Raw genomic sequence first — 24587 nt, forward strand, 5'->3', positions numbered from 1 at the left:
CTCTCACAGCTCCAGTGACCCGGGTTCAGTTCTGCGTAGTGCCGCAGTCTCACAGCTCCAGTGTCCCGCGTTCGGTTCTGGGGACTGCCACAGCCTCACAGCTCCAGTGTCCCTGGTTCGGTTCTGTTTACTGCCACAGTCTCACAGCTCCAGTGACCTGGGTTCGGTTCTGTTTACTGCCACAGTCTCACAGCTCCAGTGACCCGGGTTCAGTTCTGTTTACTGCCACAGTCTCACAGCTCCAGTGACCCGGGTTCAGTTCTGTTTACTGCCACAGTCTCACAGCTCCAGTGACCCGGGTTCGGTTCTGTTTACTGCCACAGTCTCACAGCTCCAGTGACCTGGGTTCGGTTCTGTTTCCTGCCACAGTCTCACAGCTCCAGTGTCCTGGTTCGGTTCTGTTTACTGCCACAGTCTCACAGCTCCAGTGACCTGGGTTCAGTTCTGTTTACTGCCACAGTCTCACAGCTCCAGTGACCTGGGTTCGGTTCTGTTTACTGCCACAGTCTCACAGCTCCAGTGTCCCGGGTTCGGTTCTGTTTACTGCCACAGTCTCACAGCTCCAGTGTCCCGGGTTCGGTTCTGGGGACTGCCACAGCCTCACAGCTCCAGTGTCCCGGGTTCGGTTCTGTTTACTGCCACAGTCTCACAGCTCCACTGACCCGAGTTCGGTTCTGTTTACTGCCACAGTCTCACAGCTCCAGTGACCTGGGTTCGGTTCTGTTTACCTCCACAGTCTCACAGCTCCAGTGACCCGGGTTCGGTTCTGTTTACTGCCACAGTCTCACAGCTCCAGTGACCTGGGTTCGGTTCTGTTTACTGCCACAGTCTCACAGCTCCAGTGACCCGGGTTCAGTTCTGTTTACTGCCACAGTCTCACAGCTCCAGTGACCTGGGTTCGGTTCTGTTTACTGCCACAGTCTCACCGCTCCAGTGTCCCGGGTTCAGTTCTGTTTACTGCCACAGTCTCACAGCTCCAGTGACCTGGGTTCGGTTCTGTTTACTGCCACAGTCTCACAGCTCCAGTGACCCGGGTTCGGTTCTGTTTACTGCCACAGTCTCACAGCTCCAGTGACCTGGGTTCGGTTCTGTTTACTGCCACAGTCTCACAGCTCCAGTGACCTGGGTTCGGTTCTGTTTACTGCCACAGTCTCACAGCTCCAGTGACCCGGGTTCGGTTCTGTTTACTGCCACAGTCTCACAGCTCCAGTGACCTGGGTTCGGTTCTGCGTACTGCCACAGTCTCACAGCTCCAGTGTCCCGGGTTCGGTTCTGTTTACTGCCACAGCCTCACAGCTCCAGTGTCCCGGGTTCGGTTCTGGGGACTGCCACAGCCTCACAGCTCCAGTGACCTGGGTTCGGTTCTGTTTACTGCCACAGTCTCACAGCTCCAGTGTCCCGGGTTCAGTTCTGTTTACTGCCACAGTCTCACAGCTCCAGTGACCCGGGTTCAGTTCTGTTTACTGCCACAGTCTCACCGCTCCAGTGTCCCGGGTTCAGTTCTGTTTACTGCCACAGTCTCACAGCTCCAGTGACCCGGGTTCGGTTCTGTTTACTGCCACAGTCTCACAGCTCCAGTGACCCGGGTTCAGTTCTGTTTACTGCCACAGCCTCACAGCTCCAGTGACCTGGGTTCGGTTCTGTTTACTGCCACAGTCTCACAGCTCCAGTGACCTGGGTTCAGTTCTGTTTACTGCCACAGTCTCACAGCTCCAGTGTCCTGGGTTCGGTTCTGTTTACTGCCACAGTCTCACAGCTCCAGTGACCTGGGTTCAGTTCTGTTTACTGCCACAGTCTCACAGCTCCAGTGACCTGGGTTCAGTTCTGTTTACTGCCACAGTCTCACAGCTCCAGTGACCTGAGTTCGGTTCTGTTTACTGCCACAGCCTCACAGCTCCAGTGTCCTGGGTTCGGTTCTGGGGACTGCCACAGTCTCACAGCTCCAGTGTCCCGGGTTCGGTTCTGTTTACTGCCACACTCTCACAGCTCCAGTGACCCGGGTTCAGTTCTGCGTACTGCCGCAGTCTCACAGCTCCAGTGTCCTGCGTTCGGTTCTGGGGACTGCCACAGCCTCACAGCTCCAGTGTCCCGGGTTCGGTTCTGTTTACTGCCACAGTCTCACAGCTCCAGTGTCCCGGGTTCGGTTCTGTTTACTGCCACAGTCTCACAGCTCCAGTGACCCGGGTTCAGTTCTGTTTACTGCCACAGTCTCACAGCTCCAGTGACCCGGGTTCAGTTCTGTTTACTGCCACAGTCTCACTGCTCCAGTGACCTGGGTTCGGTTCTGTTTACTGCCACACTCTCACAGCTCCAGTGACCCGGGTTCAGTTCTGTTTACTGCCACAGTCTCACAGCTCCAGTGACCCGGGTTCAGTTCTGTTTACTGCCACAGTCTCACTGCTCCAGTGACCCGGGTTCGGTTCTGTTTACTGCCACAGTCTCACAGCTCCAGTGACCTGGGTTCGGTTCTGTTTACTGCCACAGTCTCACAGCTCCAGTGACCTGGGTTCGGTTCTGCGTACTGCCACAGTCTCACAGCTCCAGTGTCCCGGGTTCGGTTCTGGGGACTGCCACAGCCTCACAGCTCCAGTGTCCCGGGTTCGGTTCTGTTTACTGCCACAGTCTCACAGCTCCACTGACCCGGGTTCGGTTCTGTTTACTGCCACAGTCTCACAGCTCCAGTGACCTGGGTTCGGTTCTGTTTACCTCCACAGTCTCACAGCTCCAGTGACCCGGGTTCGGTTCTGTTTACTGCCACAGTCTCACAGCTCCAGTGACCTGGGTTCGGTTCTGTTTACTGCCACAGTCTCACAGCTCCAGTGACCCGGATTCGGTTCTGTTTACTGACAAAGTCTCACAGCTCCAGTGACCTGGGTTCGGTTCTGTTTACTGCCACAGTCTCACAGCTCCAGTGACCTGGGTTCGGTTCTGTTTACTGCCACAGTCTCACAGCTCCAGTGACCCGGGTTCGGTTCTGTTTACTGCCACAGTCTCACAGCTCCAGTGACCTGGGTTCGGTTCTGTTTACTGCCACAGTCTCACAGCTCCAGTGACCTGGGTTCGGTTCTGCGTACTGCCACAGTCTCACAGCTCCAGTGTCCCGGGTTCGGTTCTGTTTACTGCCACAGCCTCACAGCTCCAGTGTCCCGGGTTCGGTTCTGGGGACTGCCACAGCCTCACAGCTCCAGTGACCTGGGTTCGGTTCTGTTTACTGCCACAGTCTAACAGCTCCAGTGTCCCGGGTTCAGTTCTGTTTACTGCCACAGTCTCACAGCTCCAGTGACCCGGGTTCAGTTCTGTTTACTGCCACAGTCTCACCGCTCCAGTGTCCCGGGTTCAGTTCTGTTTACTGCCACAGTCTCACAGCTCCAGTGACCCGGGTTCGGTTCTGTTTACTGCCACAGTCTCACAGCTCCAGTGACCCGGGTTCGGTTCTGTTTACTGCCACAGTCTCACAGCTCCAGTGTCCCGGGTTCGGTTCTGTTTTTTGCCACAGTCTCACAGCTCCAGTGACCTGGGTTCGGTTCTGTTTACTGCCACAGTCTCACAGCTCCAGTGACCCGGGATCGGTTCTGTTCACTGCCACAGTCTCACAGCTCCAGTGACCGGGTTCGGTTCTGTTTACTGCCACAGTCTCACAGCTCCAGTGACCTGGGTTCGGTTCTGTTTACTGCCACAGTCTCACAGCTCCAGTGACATGGGTTCGGTTCTGCGTACTGCCACAGTCTCACAGCTCCAGTGTCCCGGGTTCGGTTCTGTTTACTGCCACAGCCTCACAGCTCCAGTGTCCCGGGTTCGGTTCTGGGGACTGCCACAGCCTCACAGCTCCAGTGACCTGGGTTCGGTTCTGTTTACTGCCACAGTCTCAAAGCTCCAGTCTCCCTGGTTCAGTTCTGTTTACTGCCACAGTCTCACAGCTCCAGTGACCCGGGTTCAGTTCTGTTTACTGCCACAGTCTCACCGCTCCAGTGTCACGGGTTCAGTTCTGTTTACTGCCACAGTCTCACAGCTCCAGTGACCCGGGTTCGGTTCTGTTTACTGCCACAGTCTCACAGCTCCAGTGTCCCGGGTTCGGTTCTGTTTTTTGCCACAGTCTCACAGCTCCAGTGACCTGGGTTCGGTTCTGTTTACTGCCACAGTCTCACAGCTCCAGTGACCCGGGATCGGTTCTGTTCACTGCCACAGTCTCACAGCTCCAGTGACCGGGTTCGGTTCTGTTTACTGCCACAGTCTCACAGCTCCAGTGACCTGGGTTCGGTTCTGTTTACTGCCACAGTCTCACAGCTCCAGTGTCCCGGGTTCGGTTCTGTTTCCTGCCACAGTCTCACAGCTCCAGTGACCCAGGTTCGGTTCTGTTCACTGCCACAGTCTCACAGCTCCACTGTCCCGGGTTCAGTTCTGTTTACTGCCACAGTCTCACAGCTCCAGTGACCTGGGTTCGGTTCTGTTTCCTGCCACAGTCTCACAGCTCCAGTGACCCAGGTTCGGTTCTGTTCACTGCCACAGTCTCACAGCTCCAGTGTCCCGGGTTCAGTTCTGTTTTTTGCCACAGTCTAACAGCTCCGGTGACCCGGGTTCGGTTCTGTTTACTGCCACAGCCTCACAGCTCCAGTGACCTGGGTTCGGTTCTGTTTACTGCCACAGTCTCACAGCTCCAGTGACCTGGGTTCGGTTCTGTTTACTGCCACAGTCTCACAGCTCCAGTGACCGGGGTTCGGTTCTGTTTACTGCCACAGTCTCACAGCTCCAGTGACCCGGGTTCAGTTCTGTTTACTGCCACAGTCTCACAGCTCCAGTGTCCCGGGTTCGGTTCTGTTTACTGCCACAGCCTCACAGCTCCAGTGACCTGGGTTCGGTTCTGTTTACTGCCACAGCCTCACAGCTCCAGTGACCCGGGTTCGGTTCTGTTGACTGCCACAGCCTCACAGCTCCAGTGACCCGGGTTCGGTTCTGTTTACTGCCACAGTCTCACAGCTCCAGTGAACTGGGTTCGGTTCTGTTTACTGCCACAGTCTCACAGCTTCAGTGACCCGGGTTCGGTTCTGTTTACTGCCACAGTCTCACAGCTCCAGTGACCTGGGTTCGGTTCTGTTTACTGCCACAGTCTCACAGCTCCAGTGACCCGGGTTCGGTTCTGTTTACTGACAAAGTCTCACAGCTCCAGTGACCTGGGTTCGGTTCTGTTTACTGCCACAGTCTCACAGCTCCAGTGACCTGGGTTCGGTTCTGTTTACTGCCACAGTCTCACAGCTCCAGTGACCTGTGTTCGGTTCTGCGTACTGCCACAGTCTCACAGCTGCAGTGTCCCGGGTTCGGTTCTGTTTACTGCCACAGCCTCACAGCTCCAGTGTCCCGGGTTCGGTTCTGGGGACTGCCACAGCCTCACAGCTCCAGTGACCTGGGTTTGGTTCTGTTTACTGCCACAGTCTCACAGCTCCAGTGTCCCGGGTTCAGTTCTGTTTACTGCCACAGTCTCACAGCTCCAGTGACCCGGGTTCAGTTCTGTTTACTGCCACAGTCTCACCGCTCCAGTGTCCCGGGTTCAGTTCTGTTTACTGCCACAGTCTCACAGCTCCAGTGACCCGGGTTCGGTTCTGTTTACTGCCACAGTCTCACAGCTCCAGTGACCCGGGTTCGGTTCTGTTTACTGCCACAGTCTCACAGCTCCAGTGTCCCGGGTTCGGTTCTGTTTTTTGCCACAGTCTCACAGCTCCAGTGACCTGGGTTCGGTTCTGTTTACTGCCACAGTCTCACAGCTCCAGTGACCCGGGATCGGTTCTGTTCACTGCCACAGTCTCACAGCTCCAGTGACCGGGTTCGGTTCTGTTTACTGCCACAGTCTCACAGCTCCAGTGAACTGGGTTCGGTTCTGCTTACTGCCACAGCCTCACAGCTCCAGTGTCCCGGGTTCGGTTCTGGGGACTGCCACAGCCGCACAGCTCCAGTGACCTGGGTTCGGTTCTGTTTACTGCCACAGTCTCAAAGCTCCAGTGTCCCTGGTTCAGTTCTGTTTACTGCCACAGTCTCACTGCTCCAGTGACCCGGGTTCAGTTCTGTTTACTGCCACAGTCTCACCGCTCCAGTGTCCCGAGTTCAGTTCTGTTTACTGCCACAGTCTCACAGCTCCAGTGTCCCGGGTTCAGTTCTGTTTACTGCCACAGTCTCACAGCTCCAGTGTCCCGGGTTCAGTTCTGTTTACTGCCACAGTCTCACAGCTCCAGTGACCTGGGTTCAGTTCTGTTTACTGCCACAGTCTCACAGCTCCAGTGACCCGGGTTCGGTTCTGTTTACTGCCACAGTCTCACAGCTCCAGTGACCTGGGTTCGGTTCTGTTTACTGCCACAGTCTCACAGCTCCAGTGACCCGGGTTCGGTTCTGTTTACTGCCACAGTCTCACAGCTCCAGTGAACTGGGTTCGGTTCTGTTTACTGCCACAGTCTCACAGCTTCAGTGACCCGGGTTCGGTTCTGTTTACTGCCACAGTCTCACAGCTCCAGTGACCTGGGTTCGGTTCTGTTTACTGCCACAGTCTCACAGCTCCAGTGACCCGGGTTCGGTTCTGTTTACTGACAAAGTCTCACAGCTCCAGTGACCTGGGTTCGGTTCTGTTTACTGCCACAGTCTCACAGCTCCAGTGACCTGGGTTCGGTTCTGTTTACTGCCACAGTCTCACAGCTCCAGTGACCTGTGTTCGGTTCTGCGTACTGCCACAGTCTCACAGCTGCAGTGTCCCGGGTTCGGTTCTGTTTACTGCCACAGCCTCACAGCTCCAGTGTCCCGGGTTCGGTTCTGGGGACTGCCACAGCCTCACAGCTCCAGTGACCTGGGTTTGGTTCTGTTTACTGCCACAGTCTCACAGCTCCAGTGTCCCGGGTTCAGTTCTGTTTACTGCCACAGTCTCACAGCTCCAGTGACCCGGGTTCAGTTCTGTTTACTGCCACAGTCTCACCGCTCCAGTGTCCCGGGTTCAGTTCTGTTTACTGCCACAGTCTCACAGCTCCAGTGACCCGGGTTCGGTTCTGTTTACTGCCACAGTCTCACAGCTCCAGTGACCCGGGTTCGGTTCTGTTTACTGCCACAGTCTCACAGCTCCAGTGTCCCGGGTTCGGTTCTGTTTTTTGCCACAGTCTCACAGCTCCAGTGACCTGGGTTCGGTTCTGTTTACTGCCACAGTCTCACAGCTCCAGTGACCCGGGATCGGTTCTGTTCACTGCCACAGTCTCACAGCTCCAGTGACCGGGTTCGGTTCTGTTTACTGCCACAGTCTCACAGCTCCAGTGAACTGGGTTCGGTTCTGCTTACTGCCACAGCCTCACAGCTCCAGTGTCCCGGTTTCGGTTCTGGGGACTGCCACAGCCGCACAGCTCCAGTGACCTGGGTTCGGTTCTGTTTACTGCCACAGTCTCAAAGCTCCAGTGTCCCTGGTTCAGTTCTGTTTACTGCCACAGTCTCACTGCTCCAGTGACCCGGGTTCAGTTCTGTTTACTGCCACAGTCTCACCGCTCCAGTGTCCCGAGTTCAGTTCTGTTTACTGCCACAGTCTCACAGCTCCAGTGTCCCGGGTTCAGTTCTGTTTACTGCCACAGTCTCACAGCTCCAGTGTCCCGGGTTCAGTTCTGTTTACTGCCACAGTCTCACAGCTCCAGTGACCTGGGTTCAGTTCTGTTTACTGCCACAGTCTCACAGCTCCAGTGACCCGGGTTCGGTTCTGTTTACTGCCACAGTCTCACAGCTCCAGTGACCTGGGTTCGGTTCTGTTTACTGCCACAGTCTCACAGCTCCAGTGACCCGGGATCGGTTCTGTTCACTGCCACAGTCTCACAGCTCCAGTGACCGGGTTCGGTTCTGTTTACTGCCACAGTCTCACAGCTCCAGTGACCTGGGTTCGGTTCTGTTTATATCCACAGTCTCACAGCTCCAGTGTCCCGGGTTCGGTTCTGTTTCCTGCCACAGTCTCACAGCTCCAGTGACCCAGGTTCGGTTCTGTTCACTGCCACAGTCTCACAGCTCCAGTGTCCCGGGTTCAGTTCTGTTTACTGCCACAGTCTAACAGCTCCGGTGACCCGGGTTCGGTTCTGTTTACTGCCACAGCCTCACAGCTCCAGTGACCTGGGTTCGGTTCTGTTTACTGCCACAGTCTCACAGCTCCAGTGACCTGGGTTCGGTTCTGTTTACTGCCACAGTCTCACAGCTCCAGTGACCTGGGTTCGGTTCTGTTTACTGCCACAGTCTCACAGCTCCAGTGACCCGGGTTCAGTTCTGTTTACTGCCACAGTCTCACAGCTCCAGTGTCCAGGGTTCGGTTCTGTTTACTGCCACAGTCTCACAGCTCCAGTGACCCGGGTTCAGTTCTGTTTACTGCCACAGTCTCACAGCTCCAGTGTCCTGGGTTCGGTTCTGTTTACTGCCACAGCCTCACAGCTCCAGTGACCTGGGTTCGGTTCTGTTTACTGCCACAGCCTCACAGCTCCAGTGACCCGGGTTCGGTTCTGTTGACTGCCACAGCCTCACAGCTCCAGTGACCCGGGTTCGGTTCTGTTTACTGCCACAGTCTCACAGCTCCAGTGTCCCGGGTTCGGTTCTGTTTACTGCCACAGTCTCACAGCTCCAGTGACCTGGGTTCGGTTCTGTTTACTGCCACAGTCTCACAGCTTCAGTGACCCGGGTTCGGTTCTGTTTACTGCCACAGTCACACAGCTCCAGTGACCTGGGTTCGGTTCTGTTTACTGCCACAGTCTCACAGCTCCAGTGACCTGGGTTCGGTTCTGTTTACTGCCACAGTCTCACTGCTCCAGTGACCTGGGTTCGTTTCTGTTTACTGCCACAGTCTCACAGCTCCAGTGACCCGGGTTCGGTTCTGTTTACTGCCACAGCCTCACAGCTCCAGTGACCCGGGTTCGGTTCTGTTTACTGCCACAGTCTCACAGCTCCGGTGACCCGGGTTCGGTTCTGTTTACTGCCACAGTCTCACAGCTCCAGTGTCCCGGGTTCGGTTCTGTTTACTGCCACAGTCTCACAGCTTCAGTGACCTGGGTTCGGTTCTGTTTACTGCCACAGTCTCACAGCTCCAGTGACCTGGGTTCGGTTCTGTTTACTGCCACAGTCTCACAGCTCCAGTGACATGGGTTCGGTTCTGTTTACTGCCACAGTCTCACAGCTTCAGTGACCCGGGTTCTGTTCTGTTTACTGCCACAGTCTCACAGCTCCAGTGACCTCGGTTCGGTTCTGTTTACTGCCACAGCCTCACAGCTCCAGTGACCTGGGTTCGGTTCTGTTTACTGCCACAGTCTCACAGCTTCAGTGACCTGGGTTCGGTTCTGTTTACTGCCACAGTCTCACAGCTCCAGTGACCTGGGTTCGGTTCTGTTTACTGCCACAGCCTCACAGCTCCAGTGACCTGGGTTCGGTTCTGTTTACTGTCACAGCCTCACAGCTCCAGTGACCTGGGTTCGGTTCTGTTTACTGCCACAGTCTCACAGCTTCAGTGACCCGGGTTCTGTTCTGTTTACTGCCACAGTCTCACAGCTCCAGTGACCTGGGTTCGGTTCTGTTTACTGCCACAGTCTCACAGCTCCAGTGACCTGGGTTCGGTTCTGTTTACTGCCACAGCCTCACAGCTCCAGTGACCCGGGTTCGGTTCTGTTTACTGCCACAGTCTCACAGCTCCAGTGACCTGGGTTCAGTTCTGTTTACTGCCACAGTCTCACAGCTCCAGTGTCCCGGGTTCGGTTCTGTTTACTGCCACAGTCTCACATCTCCGGTGACCCGGGTTCGGTTCTGTTTACTGCCACAGTCTCACAGCTCCAGTGACCTGGGTTCAGTTCTGTTTACTGCCACAGTCTCACAGCTCCAGTGACCCGGGTTCGGTTCTGTTTACTGCCACAGTCTCACAGCTCCAGTGACCCGGGTTCAGTTCTGTTTACTGTCACAGTCTCACAGCTCCAGTGTCCTGGGTTCAGTTCTGTTTACTGCCACAGTCTCACAGCTCCAGTGACCCGGGTTCGGTTCTGTTTACTGCCACAGTCTCACAGCTCCAGTGACCTGGGTTCGGTTCTGTTTACTGCCACAGTCTCACTGCTCCAGTGACCTGGGTTCGGTTCTGTTTACTGCCACAGTCTCACAGCTCCAGTGACATGGGTTCAGTTCTGTTTACTGCCACAGTCACACAGCTTCAGTGACCCGGGTTCAGTTCTGTTTACTGCCACAGCCTCACAGCTCCAGTGACCTGGGTTCAGTTCTGTTTACTGCCACAGTCTCACTGCTCCAGTGACCCGGTTTCGGTTCTGTTTACTGCCACAGTCTCACAGCTCCAGTGACATGGGTTCGGTTCTGTTTACTGCCACAGTCTCACAGCTCCAGTGACCTGGGTTCAGTTCTGTTTACTGCCACAGTCTCACTGCTCCAGTGACCCGGGTTCGGTTCTGTTTACTGCCACAGTCTCACTGCTCCAGTGACCTGGGTTCAGTTCTGTTTACTGCCACAGCCTCACAGCTCCAGTGACCCGGGTTCGGTTCTGTTGACTGCCACAGCCTCACAGCTCCAGTGACCCGGGTTCGGTTCTGTTTACTGCCACAGTCTCACAGCTCCAGTGTCCCGGGCTCGGTTCTGTTTACTGCCACAGTCTCACAGCTCCAGTGACCTGGGTTCAGTTCTGTTTACTGCCACAGTCTCACAGCTCCAGTGACCTGGGTTCGGTTCTGTTTACTGCCACAGTCTCACAGCTCCACTGACCCGGGTTCGGTTCTGTTTACTGCCACAGTCTCACAGCTCCACTGACCCGGGTTCGGTTCTGTTTACTGCCACAGTCTCACAGCTCCAGTGACCCGGGTTCGGTTCTGTTTACTGCCACAGTCTCACAGCTCCAGTGACCTGGGTTCGGTTCTGTTTACTGCCACAGTCTCACAGCTCCAGTGACCCGGGTTCGGTTCTGTTTACTGCCACAGTCTCACAGCTCCAGTGACCTGGGTTCGGTTCTGTTTACCTCCACAGTCTCACAGCTCCAGTGACCCGGGTTCGGTTCTGTTTACTGCCACAGTCTCACAGCTCCAGTGACCTGGGTTCGGTTCTGTTTACTGCCACAGTCTCACAGCTTCAGTGACCCGGGTTCGGTTCTGTTTACTGCCACAGTCTCACAGCTCCAGTGACCTGGGTTCAGTTCTGTTTACTGCCACAGCCTCACAGCTCCAGTGACCTGGGTTCGGTTCTGTTTACTGCCACAGCCTCACAGCTCCAGTGTCCCGGGTTCGGTTCTGTTTACTGCCACAGTCTCACAGCTCCAGTGACCTGGGTTCGGTTCTGTTTATTGCCACAGTCTCACAGCTCCAGTGACCCGGGTTCGGTTCTGTTTACTGCCACAGTCTCACAGCTCCAGTGACCTGGGTTCAGTTCTGTTTACTGCCACAGTCTCACAGCTCCAGTGACCTGGGTTCAGTTCTGTTTACTGCCACAGTCTCACAGCTCCAGTGACCTGGGTTCGGTTCTGTTTATTGCCACAGTCTCACAGCTCCAGTGACCTGGGTTCAGTTCTGTTTACTGCCACAGTCTCACAGCTCCAGTGACCTGGGTTCGGTTCTGTTTACTGCCACAGTCTCATAGCTCCAGTGACCTGGGTTCAGTTCTGTTTACTGCCACAGTCTCACAGCTCCAGTGACCTGGGTTCAGTTCTGTTTACTGCCACAGTCTCACAGCTCCAGTGACCTGGGTTCGGTTCTGTTTCCTGCCACAGTCTCACAGCTCCAGTGACCCGGGTTCGGTTCTGTTCACTGCCACAGCCTCACAGCTCCAGTGACCTGGGTTCGGTTCTGTTTACTGCCACAGCCTCACAGCTCCAGTGACCCGGGTTCGGTTCTGTTTACTGCCACAGTCTCACAGCTCCAGTGTCCCGGGCTCGGTTCTGTTTACTGCCACAGTCTCACAGCTCCAGTGACCTGGGTTCAGTTCTGTTTACTGCCACAGTCTCACAGCTCCAGTGACCTGGGTTCGGTTCTGTTTACTGCCACAGTCTCACAGCTCCACTGACCCGGGTTCGGTTCTGTTTACTGCCACAGTCTCACAGCTCCACTGACCCGGGTTCGGTTCTGTTTACTGCCACAGTCTCACAGCTCCAGTGACCTGGGTTCGGTTCTGTTTACTGCCACAGTCTCACAGCTCCAGTGACCCGGGTTCGGTTCTGTTTACTGCCACTGTCTCACAGCTCCAGTGACCTGGGTTCGGTTCTGTTTACTGCCACAGTCTCACAGCTTCAGTGACCCGGGTTCGGTTCTGTTTACTGCCACAGTCTCACAGCTCCAGTGACCCGGGTTCAGTTCTGTTTACTGCCACAGTCTCACAGCTCCAGTGACCTGGGTTCGGTTCTGTTTACTGCCACAGTCTCACAGCTCCAGTGACCCGGGTTCGGTTCTGTTTACTGCCACTGTCTCACAGCTCCAGTGACCTGGGTTCGGTTCTGTTTACTGCCACAGTCTCACAGCTTCAGTGACCCGGGTTCGGTTCTGTTTACTGCCACAGTCTCACAGCTCCAGTGACCCGGTTTCAGTTCTGTTTACTGCCACAGTCTCACAGCTCCAGTGACCTGGGTTCGGTTCTGTTTACTGCCACAGTCTCACCGCTCCAGTGTCCCGGGTTCAGTTCTGTTTACTGCCACAGTCTCACAGCTCCAGTGACCTGGGTTCGGTTCTGTTTACTGCCACAGCCTCACAGCTCCAGTGACCCGGGTTCAGTTCTGTTTACTGCCACAGTCTCACCGCTCCAGTGACCTGGGTTCGGTTCTGTTTACTGCCACAGTCTCACAGCTCCAGTGACCTGGGTTCGGTTCTGTTTACTGCCACAGTCTCACAGCTCCAGTGACCTGGGTTCGGTTCTGTTTACTGCCACAGTCTCACAGCTCCAGTGACCCGGGTTCGGTTCTGTTTACTGCCACAGTCTCTCAGCTCCAGTGACCTGGGTTCGGTTCTGTTTACTGCCACAGTCTCACAGCTCCAGTGACCTGGGTTCGGTTCTGTTTTCTGCCACAGTCTCACAGCTCCAGTGACCTGGGTTCGGTTCTGCGTACTGCCACAGTCTCACAGCTCCAGTGTCCCGGGTTCGGTTCTGTTTACTGCCACAGCCTCACAGCTCCAGTGTCCCGGGTTCGGTTCTGGGGACTGCCACAGCCTCACAGCTCCAGTGACCTGGGTTCGGTTCTGTTTACTGCCACAGTCTCACAGCTCCAGTGTCCCGGGTTCAGTTCTGTTTACTGCCACAGTCTCACAGCTCCAGTGACCCGGGTTCGGTTCTGTTTACTGCCACAGTCTCACAGCTCCAGTGACCCGGTTTCGGTTCTGTTTACTGCCACAGTCTCACAGCTCCAGTGTCCCGGGTTCGGTTCTGTTTTTTGCCACAGTCTCACAGCTCCAGTGACCTGGGTTCGGTTCTGTTTACTGCCACAGTCTCACAGCTCCAGTGACCCGGGATCGGTTCTGTTCACTGCCACAGTCTCACAGCTCCAGTGACCGGGTTCGGTTCTGTTTACTGCCACAGTCTCACAGCTCCAGAGACCTGGGTTCGGTTCTGTTTACTGCCACAGTCTCACAGCTCCAGTGTCCCGGGTTCGGTTCTGTTTCCTGCCACAGTCTCACAGCTCCAGTGACCCGGGTTCGGTTCTGTTCACTGCCACAGTCTCACAGCTCCAGTGTCCCGGGTTCAGTTCTGTTTACTGCCACAGTCTCACAGCTCCGGTGACCCGGGTTCGGTTCTGTTTACTGCCACAGCCTCACAGCTCCAGTGACCTGGGTTCGGTTCTGTTTACTGCCACAGTCTCACAGCTCCAGTGACCTGGGTTCGGTTCTGTTTACTGCCACAGTCTCACAGCTCCAGTGACCTGGGTTCGGTTCTGTTTACTGCCACAGTCTCACAGCTCCAGTGACCCGGGTTCGGTTCTGTTTACTGCCACAGTCTCACAGCTCCAGTGACCTGGGTTCGGTTCTGCGTACTGCCACAGTCTCACAGCTCCAGTGTCCCGGGTTCGGTTCTGTTTACTGCCACAGCCTCACAGCTCCAGTGTCCCGGGTTCGGTTCTGCGTACTGCCACAGTCTCACAGCTCCAGTGTCCCGGGTTCGGTTCTGTTTACTGCCACAGTCTCACAGCTCCAGTGACCTGGGTTCGGTTCTGTTTACTGCCACAGTCTCACAGCTCCAGTGACCTGGGTTCGGTTCTGTTTACTGCCACAGTCTCACAGCTCCAGTGACCCGGGTTCGGTTCTGTTTACTGCCACAGTCTCACAGCTCCAGTGACCTGGGTTCGGTTCTGTTTACTGCCACAGTCTCACAGCTCCAGTGACCTGGGTTCGGTTCTGCGTACTGCCACAGTCTCACAGCTCCAGTGTCCCGGGTTCGGTTCTGTTTACTGCCACAGCCTCACAGCTCCAGTGTCCCGGCTTCGGTTCTGGGGACTGCCACAGCCTCACAGCTCCAGTGACCTGGGTTCGGTTCTGTTTACTGCCACAGTCTCACAGCTCCAGTGTCCCGGGTTCAGTTCTGTTTACTGCCACAGTCTCACAGCTCCAGTGACCCGGGTTCGGTTCTGTTTACTGCCACAGTCTCACAGCTCCAGTGAGCTGGGTTCGGTTCTGTTTACTGCCACAGTCTCACAGCTTCAGTGACCCGGGTTCGGTTCTGTTTACTGCCACAGTCTCACAGCTCCAGTGACCTGGGTTCAGTTCTGTTTACTGCCACAGCCTCACAGCTCCAGTGACCTGGGTTCGGTTCTGTTTACTGCCACAGCCTCACAGCTCCAGTGTCCCGGGTTCGGTTCTGTTTACTGCCACAGTCTCACAGCTCCAGTGACCTGGGTTCGGTTCTGTTTATTGCCACAGTCTCACAGCTCCAGTGACCCGGGTTCGGTTCTGTTTACTGCCACAGTCTCACAGCTCCAGTGACCTGGGTTCAGTTCTGTTTACTGCCACAGTCTCACAGCTCCAGTGACCTGGGTTCAGTTCTGTTTACTGCCACAGTCTCACAGCTCCAGTGACCTGGGTTCGGTTCTGTTTATTGCCACAGTCTCACAGCTCCAGTGACCTGGGTTCGGTTCTGTTTACTGCCACAGTCTCACAGCTCCAGTGACCTGGGTTCGGTTCTGTTTACTGCCGCAGTCTCACAGCTCCAGTGACCTGGGTTCGGTTCTGTTTATTGCCACAGTCTCACAGCTCCAGTGACCTGGGTTCGGTTCTGTTTACTGCCACAGTCTCACAGCTCCAGTGACCTGGGTTCGGTTCTGTTTACTGCCACAGTCTCATAGCTCCAGTGACCTGGGTTCAGTTCTGTTTACTGCCACAGTCTCACAGCTCCAGTGACCTGGGTTCAGTTCTGTTTACTGCCACAGTCTCACAGCTCCAGTGTCCCGGGTTCGGTTCTGTTTACTGCCACAGTCTCACAGCTCCAGTGTCCTGGGTTCGGTTCTGTTTACTGCCACAGTCTCACAGCTCCAGTGACCTGGGTTCGGTTCTGTTTACTGCCACAGTCTCACAGCTCCAGTGACCTGGGTTCGGTTCTGTTTACTGCCACAGTCTCACAGCTCCAGTGACCCGGGATCGGTTCTGTTCACTGCCACAGTCTCACAGCTCCAGTGACCGGGTTCGGTTCTGTTTACTGCCACAGTCTCACAGCTCCAGTGACCTGGGTTCGGTTCTGTTTACTGCCACAGTCTCACAGCTCCAGTGTCCCGGGTTCGGTTCTGTTTCCTGCCACAGTCTCACAGCTCCAGTGACCCGGGTTCGGTTCTGTTCACTGCCACAGTCTCACAGCTCCAGTGTCCCGGGTTCAGTTCTGTTTACTGCCACAGTCTCACAGCTCCGGTGACCCGGGTTCGGTTCTGTTTACTGCCACAGCCTCACAGCTCCAGTGACCTGGGTTCGGTTCTGTTTACTGCCACAGTCTCACAGCTCCAGTGACCTGGGTTCGGTTCTGTTTACTGCCACAGTCTCACAGCTCCAGTGACCTGGGTTCGGTTCTGTTTACTGCCACAGCCTCACAGCTCCAGTGACCCGGGTTCGGTTCTGTTGACTGCCACAGCCTCACAGCTCCAGTGACCCGGGTTCGGTTCTGTTTACTGCCACAGTCTCACAGCTCCAGTGACCCGGGTTCAGTTCTGTTTACTGCCACAGTCTCACAGCTCCAGTGTCCCGTGTTCAGTTCTGTTTACTGCCACAGTCTCACAGCTTCAGTGACCTGGGTTCGGTTCTGCGTACTGCCACAGTCTCACAGCTCCAGTGACCCGGGTTCAGTTCTGTTTACTGCCACAGTCTCACAGCTCCAGTGACCCGGGTTCGGTTCTGTTTACTGCCACAGTCTCACAGCTCCAGTGACCTGGGTTCGGTTCTGTTTACTGCCACAGTCTCACAGCTCCAGTGACCCGGGTTCGGTTCTGTTTACTGCCACAGTCTCACAGCTCCAGTGACCCGGGTTCAGTTCTGTTTACTGCCACAGTCTCACAGCTCCAGTGACCCGGGTTCAGTTCTGTTTACTGCCACAGTCTCACAGCTCCAGTGACCCGGGTTCGGTTCTACGTACTGCCACAGTCTCACAGCTCCTGTGTCCCGGGTTCGGTTCTGGGGACTGCCACAGTCTCACAGCTCCAGTGACCCGGGTTCGGTTCTGTTTACTGCCACAGCCTCACAGCTCCAGTGTCCCGGGTTCAGTTCTGTTTACTGCCACAGTCTCACAGCTCCAGTGACCTGGGTTCGGTTCTGTTTACTGCCACAGTCTCACAGCTCCAGTGACCCGGGTTCGGTTCTGTTTACTGCCACAGTCTCACAGCTCCAGTGACCTGGGTTCAGTTCTGTTTAATGCCACAGTCTCACAGCTTCAGTGACCCGGGTTCGGTTCTGTTTACTGCCACAGTCTCACAGCTCCAGTGACCCGGGTTCGGTTCTGTTTACTGCCACAGTCTCACAGCTCCAGTGACCCGGGTTCAGTTCTGTTTACTGCCACAGTCTCACAGCTCCAGTGACCTGGGTTCGGTTCTGTTTACTGCCACAGTCTCACCGCTCCAGTGTCCCGGGTTCAGTTCTGTTTACTGCCACAGTCTCACAGCTCCAGTGACCTGGGTTCGGTTCTGTTTACTGCCACAGTCTCACAGCTCCAGTGACCCGGGTTCGGTTCTGTTTACTGCCACAGTCTCACAGCTCCAGTGACCTGGGTTCGGTTCTGTTTACTGCCACAGTCTCACAGCTCCAGTGACCCGGGTTCAGTTCTGTTTACTGCCACAGTCTCACAGCTCCAGTGTCCCGTGTTCAGTTCTGTTTACTGCCACAGTCTCACAGCTTCAGTGACCTGGGTTCGGTTCTGCGTACTGCCACAGTCTCACAGCTCCAGTGACCCGGGTTCAGTTCTGTTTACTGCCACAGTCTCACAGCTCCAGTGACCCGGGTTCGGTTCTGTTTACTGCCACAGTCTCACAGCTCCAGTGACCTGGGTTCGGTTCTGTTTACTGCCACAGTCTCACAGCTCCAGTGACCCGGGTTCGGTTCTGTTTACTGCCACAGTCTCACAGCTCCAGTGACCCGGGTTCAGTTCTGTTTACTGCCACAGTCTCACAGCTCCAGTGACCCGGGTTCAGTTCTGTTTACTGCCACAGTCTCACAGCTCCAGTGACCCGGGTTCGGTTCTACGTACTGCCACAGTCTCACAGCTCCTGTGTCCCGGGTTCGGTTCTGGGGACTGCCACAGCCTCACAGCTCCAGTGTCCCGGGTTCAGTTCTGTTTACTGCCACAGTCTCACAGCTCCAGTGACCTGGGTTCGGTTCTGTTTACTGCCACAGTCTCACAGCTCCAGTGACCCGGGTTCGGTTCTGTTTACTGCCACAGTCTCACAGCTCCAGTGACCTGGGTTCAGTTCTGTTTAATGCCACAGTCTCACAGCTTCAGTGACCCGGGTTCGGTTCTGTTTAATGCCACAGTCTCACAGCTCCAGTGACCCGGGTTCGGTTCTGTTTACTGCCACAGTCTCACAGCTCCAGTGACCTGGGTTCGGTTCTGTTTACTGCCACAGTCTCACAGCTCCAGTGACCCGGGTTCGGTTCTGTTTACTGCCACAGTCTCACAGCTCCAGTGACCTGGGTTCAGTTCTGTTTACTGCCACAGTCTCACAGCTCCAGTGACCCGGGTTCAGTTCTGTTTAATGCCACAGTCTCACAGCTTCAGTGACCCGGGTTCGGTTCTGTTTACTGCCACAGTCTCACAGCTCCAGTGACCCGGGTTCGGTTCTGTTTACTGCCACAGTCTCACAGCTCCAGTGACCCGGGTTCAGTTCTGTTTACTGCCACAGTCTCACAGCTCCAGTGACCTGGGTTCGGTTCTGTTTACTGCCACAGTCTCACCGCTCCAGTGTCCCGGGTTCAGTTCTGTTTACTGCCACAGTCTCACAGCTCCAGTGACCTGGGTTCGGTTCTGTTTACTGCCACAGTCTCACAGCTCCAGTGACCCGGGTTCGGTTCTGTTTACTGCCACAGTCTCACAGCTCCAGTGACCTGGGTTCGGTTCTGTTTACTGCCACAGTCTCACAGCTCCAGTGACCTGGGTTCGGTTCTGTTTACTGCCACAGTCTCACAGCTCCAGTGACCCGGGTTCGGTTCTACGTACTGCCACAGTCTCACAGCTCCTGTGTCCCGGGTTCGGTTCTGGGGACTGCCACAGCCTCACAGCTCCAGTGTCCCGGGTTCAGTTCTGTTTACTGCCACAGTCTCACAGCTCCAGTGACCTGGGTTCGGTTCTGTTTACTGCCACAGTCTCACAGCTCCAGTGACCCGGGTTCGGTTCTGTTTACTGCCACAGTCTCACAGCTCCAGTGACCTGGGTTCAGTTCTGTTTAATGCCACAGTCTCACAGCTTCAGTGACCCGGGTTCGGTTCTGTTTACTGCCACAGTCTCACAGCTCCAGTGACCCGGGTTCGGTTCTGTTTACTGCCACAGTCTCACAGCTCCAGTGACCCGGGTTCAGTTCTGTTTACTGCCACAGTCTCACAGCTCCAGTGACCTGGGTTCGGTTCTGTTTACTGCCACAGTCTCACCGCTCCAGTGTCCCGGGTTCAGTTCTGTTTACTGCCACAGTCTCACAGCTCCAGTGACCTGGGTTCAGTTCTGTTTACTGCCACAGTCTCACAGCTCCAGTGACCCGGGTTCAGTTCTGTTTAATGCCACAGTCTCACAGCTTCAGTGACCCGGGTTCGGTTCTGTTTACTGCCACAGTCTCACAGCTCCAGTGACCCGGGTTCGGTTCTGTTTACTGCCACAGTCTCACAGCTCCAGTGACCCGGGTTCAGTTCTGTTTACTGCCACAGTCTCACAGCTCCAGTGACCTGGGTTCGGTTCTGTTTACTGCCACAGTCTCACCGCTCCAGTGTCCCGGGTTCAGTTCTGTTTACTGCCACAGTCTCACAGCTCCAGTGACCTGGGTTCGGTTCTGTTTACTGCCACAGTCTCACAGCTCCAGTGACCCGGGTTCGGTTCTGTTTACTGCCACAGTCTCACAGCTCCAGTGACCTGGGTTCGGTTCTGTTTACTGCCACAGTCTCACAGCTCCAGTGACCTGGGTTCGGTTCTGTTTACTGCCACAGTCTCACAGCTCCAGTGACCCGGGTTCGGTTCTGTTTACTGCCACAGTCTCACAGCTCCAGTGACCTGGGTTCGGTTCTGTTTACTGCCACAGTCTCACAGCTCCAGTGACCTGGGTTCGGTTCTGCGTACTGCCACAGTCTCACAGCTCCAGTGTCCCGGGTTCGGTTCTGTTTACTGCCACAGCCTCACAGCTCCAGTGTCCCGGGTTCGGTTCTGCGTACTGCCACAGTCTCACAGCTCCAGTGTCCCGGGTTCGGTTCTGTTTACTGCCACAGTCTCACAGCTCCAGTGACCTGGGTTCGGTTCTGTTTACTGCCACAGTCTCACAGCTCCAGTGACCTGGGTTCGGTTCTGTTTACTGCCACAGTCTCACAGCTCCAGTGACCCGGGTTCGGTTCTGTTTACTGCCACAGTCTCACAGCTCCAGTGACCTGGGTTCGGTTCTGTTTAATGCCACAGTCTCACAGCTCCAGTGACCTGGGTTCGGTTCTGCGTACTGCCACAGTCTCACAGCTCCAGTGTCCCGGGTTCGGTTCTGTTTACTGCCACAGCCTCACAGCTCCAGTGTCCCGGCTTCGGTTCTGGGGACTGCCACAGCCTCACAGCTCCAGTGACCTGGGTTCGGTTCTGTTTACTGCCACAGTCTCACAGCTCCAGTGTCCCGGGTTCAGTTCTGTTTACTGCCACAGTCTCACAGCTCCAGTGACCCGGGTTCAGTTCTGTTTACTGCCACAGTCTCACCGCTCCAGTGTCCCGGGTTCAGTTCTGTTTACTGCCACAGTCTCACAGCTCCAGTGACCCGGGTTCGGTTCTGTTTACTTCCACAGTCTCACAGCTCCAGTGACCTGGGTTCAGTTCTGTTTACTGCCACAGTCTCACAGCTCCAGTGACCTGGGTTTGGTTCTGTTTACTGCCACAGTCTCACAGCTCCAGTGACCTGGGTTTGGTTCTGTTTACTGCCACAGTCTCACAGCTCCAGTGACCCGGGTTCGGTTCTGTTTACTGCCACAGTCTCACAGCTCCAGTGACCCGGGTTCGGTTCTGTTTACTGCCACAGTCTCACAGCTCCAGTGACCGGGTTCGGTTCTGTTTACTGCCACAGTCTCACAGCTCCAGTGACCCGGGTTCGGTTCTGTTTACTGCCACAGTCTCACAGCTCCAGTGTCCCGGGTTCGGTTCTGTTTACTGCCACAGTCTCACAGCTCCAGTGACCTGGGTTCGGGTCTGTTTACTGCCACAGTCTCACAGCTCCAGTGACCCGGGTTCGGTTCTGTTTACTGCCACAGTCTCACAGCTCCAGTGACCCGGGTTCGGTTCTGTTCACTGCCACAGTCTCACAGCTCCAGTGACCCGGGTTCGGTTCTGTTTACTGCCACAGTCTCACTACTCCAGTGACCCGGGTTCGTTTCTGTTTACTGCCACAGTCTCACAGCTCCAGTGACCTGGGTTCGGTTCTGTTTACTGCCACAGTCTCACAGCTCCAGTGTCCCGGGTTCGGTTCTGTTTACTGCCACAGTCTCACAGCTCCAGTGACCGGGTTCGGTTCTGTTTACTGCCACAGTCTCACAGCTCCAGTGACCCGGGTTCGGTTCTGTTTACTGCCACAGTCTCACAGCTCCAGTGACCTGGGTTCGGTTCTGTTTACTGCCACAGTCTCACAGCTCCAGTGACCTGGGTTCGCTTCTGTTTACTGCCACAGTCTCACAGCTCCAGTGACCTGGGTTCAGTTCTCTTTACTGCCACAGTCTCACTGCTCCAGTGACCCGGGTTCGGTTCTGTTTACTGCCACAGTCTCACTGCTCCAGTGACCTGGGTTCAGTTCTGTTTACTGCCACAGCCTCACAGCTCCAGTGACCCGGGTTCGGTTCTGTTGACTGCCACAGCCTCACAGCTCCAGTGACCCGGGTTCGGTTCTGTTTACTGCCACAGTCTCACAGCTCCAGTGTCCCGGGCTCGGTTCTGTTTACTGCCACAGTCTCACAGCTCCAGTGACCTGGGTTCAGTTCTGTTTACTGCCACAGTCTCACAGCTCCAGTGACCTGGGTTCGGTTCTGTTTACTGCCACAGTCTCACAGCTCCACTGACCCGGGTTCGGTTCTGTTTACTGCCACAGTCTCACAGCTCCACTGACCCGGGTTCGGTTCTGTTTACTGCCACAGTCTCACAGCTCCAGTGACCCGGGTTCGGTTCTGTTTACTGCCACAGTCTCACAGCTCCAGTGACCTGGGTTCGGTTCTGTTTACTGCCACAGTCTCACAGCTCCAGTGACCCGGGTTCGGTTCTGTTTACTGCCACAGTCTCACAGCTCCAGTGACCTGGGTTCGGTTCTGTTTACCTCCACAGTCTCACAGCTCCAGTGACCCGGGTTCGGTTCTGTTTACTGCCACAGTCTCACAGCTCCAGTGAGCTGGGTTCGGTTCTGTTTACTGCCACAGTCTCACAGCTTCAGTGACCCGGGTTCGGTTCTGTTTACTGCCACAGTCTCACAGCTCCAGTGACCTGGGTTCAGTTCTGTTTACTGCCACAGCCTCACAGCTCCAGTGACCTGGGTTCGGTTCTGTTTACTGCCACAGCCTCACAGCTCCAGTGTCCCGGGTTCGGTTCTGTTTACTGCCACAGTCTCACAGCTCCAGTGACCTGGGTTCGGTTCTGTTTATTGCCACAGTCTCACAGCTCCAGTGACCCGGGTTCGGTTCTGTTTACTGCCACAGTCTCACAGCTCCAGTGACCTGGGTTCAGTTCTGTTTACTGCCACAGTCTCACAGCTCCAGTGACCTGGGTTCAGTTCTGTTTACTGCCACAGTCTCACAGCTCCAGTGACCTGGGTTCGGTTCTGTTTATTGCCACAGTCTCACAGCTCCAGTGACCTGGGTTCGGTTCTGTTTACTGCCACAGTCTCATAGCTCCAGTGACCTGGGTTCAGTTCTGTTTACTGCCACAGTCTCACAGCTCCAGTGACCTGGGTTCGGTTCTGTTTCCTGCCACAGCCTCACAGCTCCAGTGTCCTGGGTTCGGTTCTGTTTACTGCCACAGTCTCACAGCTCCAGTGACCCAGGTTCGGTTCTGTTTACTGGCACAGTCTCACAGCTCCAGTGTCCCGGGTTCGGTTCTGTTTACTGCCACAGTCTCACAGCTCCAGTGACCCGGGTTCGGTTCTGTTTACTGCCACAGTCTCACAGCTCCAGTGACCCGGGTTCGGTTCTGTTTACTGCCACAGTCTCACAGCTCCAGTGACCCGGGTTCGGTTCTGTTTACTGCCACAGTCTCACAGCTCCAGTGACCCGGGTTCGGTTCTGTTTACTGCCACAGTCTCACAGCTCCAGTGACCTGGGTTCGGTTCTGTTTATTGCCACAGTCTCACAGCTCCAGTGACCTGGGTTCGGTTCTGTTTACTGCCACAGTCTCACAGCTCCAGTGACCTGGGTTCAGTTCTGTTTACTGCCACAGTCTCACAGCTCCAGTGACCCGGGTTCGGTTCTGTTTACTGCCACAGTCTCACAGCTCCAGTGACCTGGGTTCGGTTCTGTTTCCTGCCACAGTCTCACAGCTCCAGTGACCCGGGTTCGGTTCTGTTCACTGCCACAGCCTCACAGCTCCAGTGACCTGGGTTCGGTTCTGTTTACTGCCACAGCCTCACAGCTCCAGTGACCCGGGTTCGGTTCTGTTTACTGCCACAGTCTCACAGCTCCAGTGTCCCGGGCTCGGTTCTGTTTACTGCCACAGTCTCACAGCTCCAGTGACCTGGGTTCAGTTCTGTTTACTGCCACAGTCTCACAGCTCCAGTGACCTGGGTTCGGTTCTGTTTACTGCCACATTCTCACAGCTCCACTGACCCGGGTTCGGTTCTGTTTACTGCCACAGTCTCACAGCTCCACTGACCCGGGTTCGGTTCTGTTTACTGCCACAGTCTCACAGCTCCAGTGACCTGGGTTCGGTTCTGTTTACCTCCACAGTCTCACAGCTCCAGTGACCCGGGTTCGGTTCTGTTTACTGCCACTGTCTCACAGCTCCAGTGACCTGGGTTCGGTTCTGTTTACTGCCACAGTCTCACAGCTTCAGTGACCCGGGTTCGGTTCTGTTTACTGCCACAGTCTCACAGCTCCAGTGACCCGGTTTCAGTTCTGTTTACTGCCACAGTCTCACAGCTCCAGTGACCTGGGTTCGGTTCTGTTTACTGCCACAGTCTCACCGCTCCAGTGTCCCGGGTTCAGTTCTGTTTACTGCCACAGTCTCACAGCTCCAGTGACCTGGGTTCGGTTCTGTTTACTGCCACAGCCTCACAGCTCCAGTGACCCGGGTTCAGTTCTGTTTACTGCCACAGTCTCACCGCTCCAGTGACCTGGGTTCGGTTCTGTTTACTGCCACAGTCTCACAGCTCCAGTGACCTGGGTTCGGTTCTGTTTACTGCCACAGTCTCACAGCTCCAGTGACCTGGGTTCGGTTCTGTTTACTGCCACAGTCTCACAGCTCCAGTGACCCGGGTTCGGTTCTGTTTACTGCCACAGTCTCTCAGCTCCAGTGACCTGGGTTCGGTTCTGTTTACTGCCACAGTCTCACAGCTCCAGTGACCTGGGTTCGGTTCTGTTTTCTGCCACAGTCTCACAGCTCCAGTGACCTGGGTTCGGTTCTGCGTACTGCCACAGTCTCACAGCTCCAGTGTCCCGGGTTCGGTTCTGTTTACTGCCACAGCCTCACAGCTCCAGTGTCCCGGGTTCGGTTCTGGGGACTGCCACAGCCTCACAGCTCCAGTGACCTGGGTTCGGTTCTGTTTACTGCCACAGTCTCACAGCTCCAATGTCCCGGGTTCAGTTCTGTTTACTGCCACAGTCTCACAGCTCCAGTGACCCGGGTTCGGTTCTGTTTACTGCCACAGTCTCACAGCTCCAGTGACCCGGGTTCGGTTCTGTTTACTGCCACAGTCTCACAGCTCCAGTGTCCCGGGTTCGGTTCTGTTTTTTGCCACAGTCTCACAGCTCCAGTGACCTGGGTTCGGTTCT

The sequence above is a fragment of the Heterodontus francisci genome, unplaced genomic scaffold (genome assembly GCF_036365525.1).
Source record: "Heterodontus francisci isolate sHetFra1 unplaced genomic scaffold, sHetFra1.hap1 HAP1_SCAFFOLD_87, whole genome shotgun sequence".
Lineage (NCBI taxonomy): Eukaryota > Metazoa > Chordata > Chondrichthyes > Heterodontiformes > Heterodontidae > Heterodontus > Heterodontus francisci.